We start from the raw sequence: 6,000 nt of genomic DNA, 5'->3' as shown, positions 1-6,000 counted from the left end.
AGCCGCCCGCAGCCGCTCATTTTCTTGCACTTCCAATTGTGCTCCTGCATAACAACACATGCAAAGTCGCGTGAAAAGGGTTCCATTTCCCCTCTCCGACTCGCACAGCTGCTGGGATGTGCCCGTCTACAATATCAATTTCGCAGCAGATAATGATAGCCCATCAATCCAGACAAAAATCAATGGTATGCTGAGTCTATCTTCTCAGACTCTTTTCAGCTACAAATGTATCTGTGAGTGCGTGAGAACATATGATCGGTTATGATATTGGTCAAATTACCATGAGCTGCTTGACATTACTGCAATTTCGATTCTTGCTTTGCTAAATGATTTCACCCATTGCTCGAAACAGGACACCTTTCACGTTTACACCGAACACGAAACACACCGGACTACAGGGAAAATGCACAAAGCTGAGCAGGCCGTGTTACACATCATACTGTGCAGCATAGTTACAGTCACTGTGTCTGTTTTGCAAAATAAGAGTCCCAAAGAATGTTCTCCACCCTAAAACCGGAGGTAGCATTACATTCCGAGAACGACAGAACACATTGTGAGGATGCTCTGACCTCGGAGCCAGTTCGAGATGCCACTTTCCTTGCCTTTTACCTTAACCGTGCAATTTGCTGCAGAGATGTTAATTCCTGGACATGAGCCACATGGATACCAACTGAGTAGGAAACCTGTGTGGGATTCGAGGAGAAGCGACTCAATAAATTTTGCTAAACTCCACGGTGCTTATTAGAAATGCAGTCTCTGTTCACATCAATCTAAAAGGCACTTTCTGAACATCGTAACAGAAGTCATAAGGTAATTAGCTCACACACACCCCGCTCCGGAAGAGGTGCTAACTGCCCTTGAGTGCTTTTTTGTTCTCGATGTGAAGAGCTCTCACGCCTGAGTCACCTTCACGTCTCTGGTTGCTGAGTGAATCACAAAGAAGGAATTTCACCAGAGCTGCAACTGCCTCACTTCCCCACTCGCCCTCCCAGTTTACATTTTCCTGCTCGTCAGTGATTTAAAGAAAACCAAATGGATGCGATGTCATTCTGTAGCCTCTCTGTCGATTCCTCCGTTTCAGTTCCGACGTGGCTTAGATCTCGGGGCGCACTTAAAACTAGCGACGCTATGAAAGCACAGGTCCAGAGGTTCCTCTGAGAGTGTAATTTCTTTCGTTGCTGTTGCTGATTGAATGAGCCACTAATGTGCGAACTGCTCCAAAACATGCTTCAGGACCTCTGGTGCCAACTCTCGCACGTTGAATAACGACAGACAGCTTCCAAATGAGGTCTTTCAGAGACGGCTTTGGGGTACATTTGACAGAAAGACTAGTTCAGGTATCCGTGGTGCGCTGTGACACCAGCGCATCAGCTTCTTCCCTGTCTTTGAACCGGGCCGCCTGCGCAAGGAATGCAAATGCGGAACTGCTCTTCGTGAAAGGATCAGAAGGCGGTAACTACACTCTCAAACGGAATGGCATATGAACAGAACCAGGTTGGAGAAAAACTTTACAATGCTTTGCACAGTAATTAAATGGATTTGCATTACATTTCACTACGAGAGCACATTTGTTCAAGCAAATTCGAAGGCAGGTTTGCAGATGGGAAAGCAAGCAAGAAAACTCCGTTCTTGACCATGTAAAAGGCCGCAGTTGAAGAACAAAGCAGTTTCTGCGCACTTTCGAAATGGGCACCTTTCGCGTGCAAGGCGAGCGTGATGACCACTACACTACAGAAACTAGCCTCAGCCAGCCGTGCTGCGGCTCAGTGGCATCCAGCACTGACAGTTGAAGCCATTTTACCTTTCACCTTTCTGTTTCCAATAGCTCGTTGTTTCATGGGACTTGTTTAATTTTGGCGATGTGGTGAGCATGGACGAGATACACCGAAGTATCTGTTTCCACGCGGTGTATCCCAATAACGTTGTGTTGCTTACACCGGCTTTAAAGGATTACTTTTTAGCGGAGCTTGCCGTCGCAGTCTGTGGCACAATCATTTAGTCTGTTCGACTGCTCACGGGAAAGGTCGTATTGTGAAACACTGCAGAAACGAACGACTTCCTTACTTTTGCTCCGACTGACCATACTCAGTGAAATTTTCCCAGATTCTCAGTTGAGGACTTTTGCAGCTGTAAGTTACCTCAGAAACCCTGTTAATTCGTAATGTATTGAGCGAATCGCAAAACAGGAAGCATTTAACGCGGAACACAAACAAAACTGGCAAACCAAATGCATTTTCAGACACAGCGAGCATGAATGCTAAATGTGAGACAATCCGGGGGCATGAGCCATAAAGGAATCTCACAACTAACAACAGGGCAATTCCAAACTTCTCTTTCAAACATACTGGAGACTGAGTGCACCACCACTTCCGAGACAATGCTGAAAAGAGAGAAAGAAAGAACATAACAAGAGTGGTCCATAAAAAGTGAATTCACCAATCACAGTCTCGATTAGATTACCTTTCCCTTCCGATGTCTCCAGGACGGAGATGAAGTAAATGGGAGAAATTCAATAACAAATGACATCGAAATTCATTGGAACGATTTTCTCATTGGCCCGAAAACCAAATAACGACGAGTCGAGTCACCGTATGACTTTGTTTCACAACAGCGATGAAATAACAGTCTCCATTCGGTTCCAGTAAAAATTCAACTTGCGTGGAACGTAAAGCAACAGCAGAGCTGCTTGCGATTTTCCGCGCGGGAGGCGAACACGATCATGACAGCACAGACACTTCGGAAAATTCGGCACTTTACCACACCACAGTTAATTCCACGGGAAGCAAACTCATTTTTCTTCTGTTTCAAACAGAAATGCAGCAGGGGTCGAAACCGCATTGGAACAAGCGGCGTCGTTGGAGTTGATCAGCAGAAATGGCAGCGGTGGGATTCGAACCCACGCCTCTGTCGAGACTGGAGCCTTAATCCAGCGCCTTAAACCGCTCGGCCACACTACCAGCCGCCCGCAGCCGCTCATTTTCTTGCACTTCCAATTGTGCTCCTGCATAACAACACATGCAAAGTCGCGTGAAAAGGGTTCCATTTCCCCTCTCCGACTCGCACAGCTGCTGGGATGTGCCCGTCTACAATATCAATTTCGCAGCAGATAATGATAGCCCATCAATCCAGACAAAAATCAATGGTATGCTGAGTCTATCTTCTCAGACTCTTTTCAGCTACAAATGTATCTGTGAGTGCGTGAGAACATATGATCGGTTATGATATTGGTCAAATTACCATGAGCTGCTTGACATTACTGCAATTTCGATTCTTGCTTTGCTAAATGATTTCACCCATTGCTCGAAACAGGACACCTTTCACGTTTACACCGAACACGAAACACACCGGACTACAGGGAAAATGCACAAAGCTGAGCAGGCCGTGTTACACATCATACTGTGCAGCATAGTTACAGTCACTGTGTCTGTTTTGCAAAATAAGAGTCCCAAAGAATGTTCTCCACCCTAAAACCGGAGGTAGCATTACATTCCGAGAACGACAGAACACATTGTGAGGATGCTCTGACCTCGGAGCCAGTTCGAGATGCCACTTTCCTTGCCTTTTACCTTAACCGTGCAATTTGCTGCAGAGATGTTAATTCCTGGACATGAGCCACATGGATACCAACTGAGTAGGAAACCTGTGTGGGATTCGAGGAGAAGCGACTCAATAAATTTTGCTAAACTCCACGGTGCTTATTAGAAATGCAGTCTCTGTTCACATCAATCTAAAAGGCACTTTCTGAACATCGTAACAGAAGTCATAAGGTAATTAGCTCACACACACCCCGCTCCGGAAGAGGTGCTAACTGCCCTTGAGTGCTTTTTTGTTCTCGATGTGAAGAGCTCTCACGCCTGAGTCACCTTCACGTCTCTGGTTGCTGAGTGAATCACAAAGAAGGAATTTCACCAGAGCTGCAACTGCCTCACTTCCCCACTCGCCCTCCCAGTTTACATTTTCCTGCTCGTCAGTGATTTAAAGAAAACCAAATGGATGCGATGTCATTCTGTAGCCTCTCTGTCGATTCCTCCGTTTCAGTTCCGACGTGGCTTAGATCTCGGGGCGCACTTAAAACTAGCGACGCTATGAAAGCACAGGTCCAGAGGTTCCTCTGAGAGTGTAATTTCTTTCGTTGCTGTTGCTGATTGAATGAGCCACTAACGTGCGAACTGCTCCAAAACATGCTTCAGGACCTCTGGTGCCAACTCTCGCACGTTGAATAACGACAGACAGCTTCCAAATGAGGTCTTTCAGAGACGGCTTTGGGGTACATTTGACAGACAGACTAGTTCAGGAATCCGTGGTGCGCTGTGACACCAGCGCATCAGCTTCTTCCCTGTCTTTGAACCGGGCCGCCTGCGCAAGGAATGCAAATGCGGAACTGCTCTTCGTGAAAGGATCAGAAGGCGGTAACTACACTCTCAAACGGAATGGCATATGAACAGAACCAGGTTGGAGAAAAACTTTACAATGCTTTGCACAGTAATTAAATGGATTTGCATTACATTTCACTACGAGAGCACATTTGTTCAAGCAAATTCGAAGGCAGGTTTGCAGATGGGAAAGCAAGCAAGAAAACTCCGTTCTTGACCATGTAAAAGGCCGCAGTTGAAGAACAAAGCAGTTTCTGCGCACTTTCGAAATGGGCACCTTTCGCGTGCAAGGCGAGCGTGATGACCACTACACTACAGAAACTAGCCTCAGCCAGCCGTGCTGCGGCTCAGTGGCATCCAGCACTGACAGTTGAAGCCATTTTACCTTTCACCTTTCTGTTTCCAATAGCTCGTTGTTTCATGGGACTTGTTTAATTTTGGCGATGTGGTGAGCATGGACGAGATACACCGAAGTATCTGTTTCCACGCGGTGTACCCCAATAACGTTGTGTTGCTTACACCGGCTTTAAAGGATTACTTTTTAGCGGAGCTTGCCGTCGCAGTCTGTGGCACAATCATTTAGTCTGTTCGACTGCTCACGGGAAAGGTCGTATTGTGAAACACTGCAGAAACGAACGACTTCCTTACTTTTGCTCCGAATGACCATACTCAGTGAAATTTTCCCAGATTCTCAGTTGAGGACTTTTGCAGCTGTAAGTTACCTCAGAAACCCTGTTAATTCGTAATGTATTGAGCGAATCGCAAAACAGGAAGCATTTAACGCGGAACACAAACAAAACTGGCAAACCAAATGCATTTTCAGACACAGCGAGCATGAATGCTAAATGTGAGACAATCCGGGGGCATGAGCCATAAAGGAATCTCACAACTAACAACAGGGCAATTCCAAACTTCTCTTTCAAACATACTGGAGACTGAGTGCACCACCACTTCCGAGACAATGCTGAAAAGAGAGAAAGAAAGAACATAACAAGAGTGGTCCATAAAAAGTGAATTCACCAATCACAGTCTCGATTAGATTACCTTTCCCTTCCGATGTCTCCAGGACGGAGATGAAGTAAATGGGAGAAATTCAATAACAAATGACATCGAAATTCATTGGAACGATTTTCTCATTGGTCCGAAAACCAAATAACGACGAGTCGAGTCACCGTATGACTTTGTTTCACAACAGCGATGAAATAACAGTCTCCATTCGGTTCCAAAAAAATTCAACTTGCGTGGAACGTAAAGCAACAGCAGAGCTGCTTGCGATTTTCCGCGCGGGAGGCGAACACGATCATGACAGCACAGACACTTCGGAAAATTCGGCACTTTACCACACCACAGTTAATTCCACGGGAAGCAAACTCATTTTTCTTCTGTTTCAAACAGAAATGCAGCAGGGGTCGAAACCGCATTGGAACAAGCGGCGTCGTTGGAGTTGATCAGCAGAAATGGCAGCGGTGGGATTCGAACCCACGCCTCTGTCGAGACCGGAGCCTTAATCCAGCGCCTTAAACCGCTCGGCCACACTACCAGCCGCCCGCGGCCGCTCATTTTCTTGCACTTCCAATTGTGCTCCTGCATAACAACACATGCAAAGTCACGTGAAAAGGGTTCCATT

The 6,000-nt window shown here is 46.2% G+C and overlaps 1 non-coding gene across 1 annotated transcript; it reads right to left on the bottom strand.

Moving 5' to 3' along the window:
* Positions 1-2,875: 2,875 nt before the first annotated feature.
* trnal-aag (transfer RNA leucine (anticodon AAG)) lies at positions 2,876-2,957 on the bottom strand. Its single transcript has one exon. It is a non-coding gene; the product is annotated as a tRNA-Leu (tRNA).
* Positions 2,958-6,000: the final 3,043 nt, after the last annotated feature.

The sequence above is a fragment of the Chiloscyllium plagiosum genome, unplaced genomic scaffold, assembly GCF_037043375.1.
Source record: "Chiloscyllium plagiosum isolate Xiang-an unplaced genomic scaffold, Cpla_swu_hap1 HiC_scaffold_39, whole genome shotgun sequence".
Classification (NCBI taxonomy): Eukaryota; Metazoa; Chordata; class Chondrichthyes; order Orectolobiformes; family Hemiscylliidae; genus Chiloscyllium; species Chiloscyllium plagiosum.
Note: the sequence above shows the minus strand (reverse complement) of the source record. Positions and strands in the feature narration are given on the sequence as shown.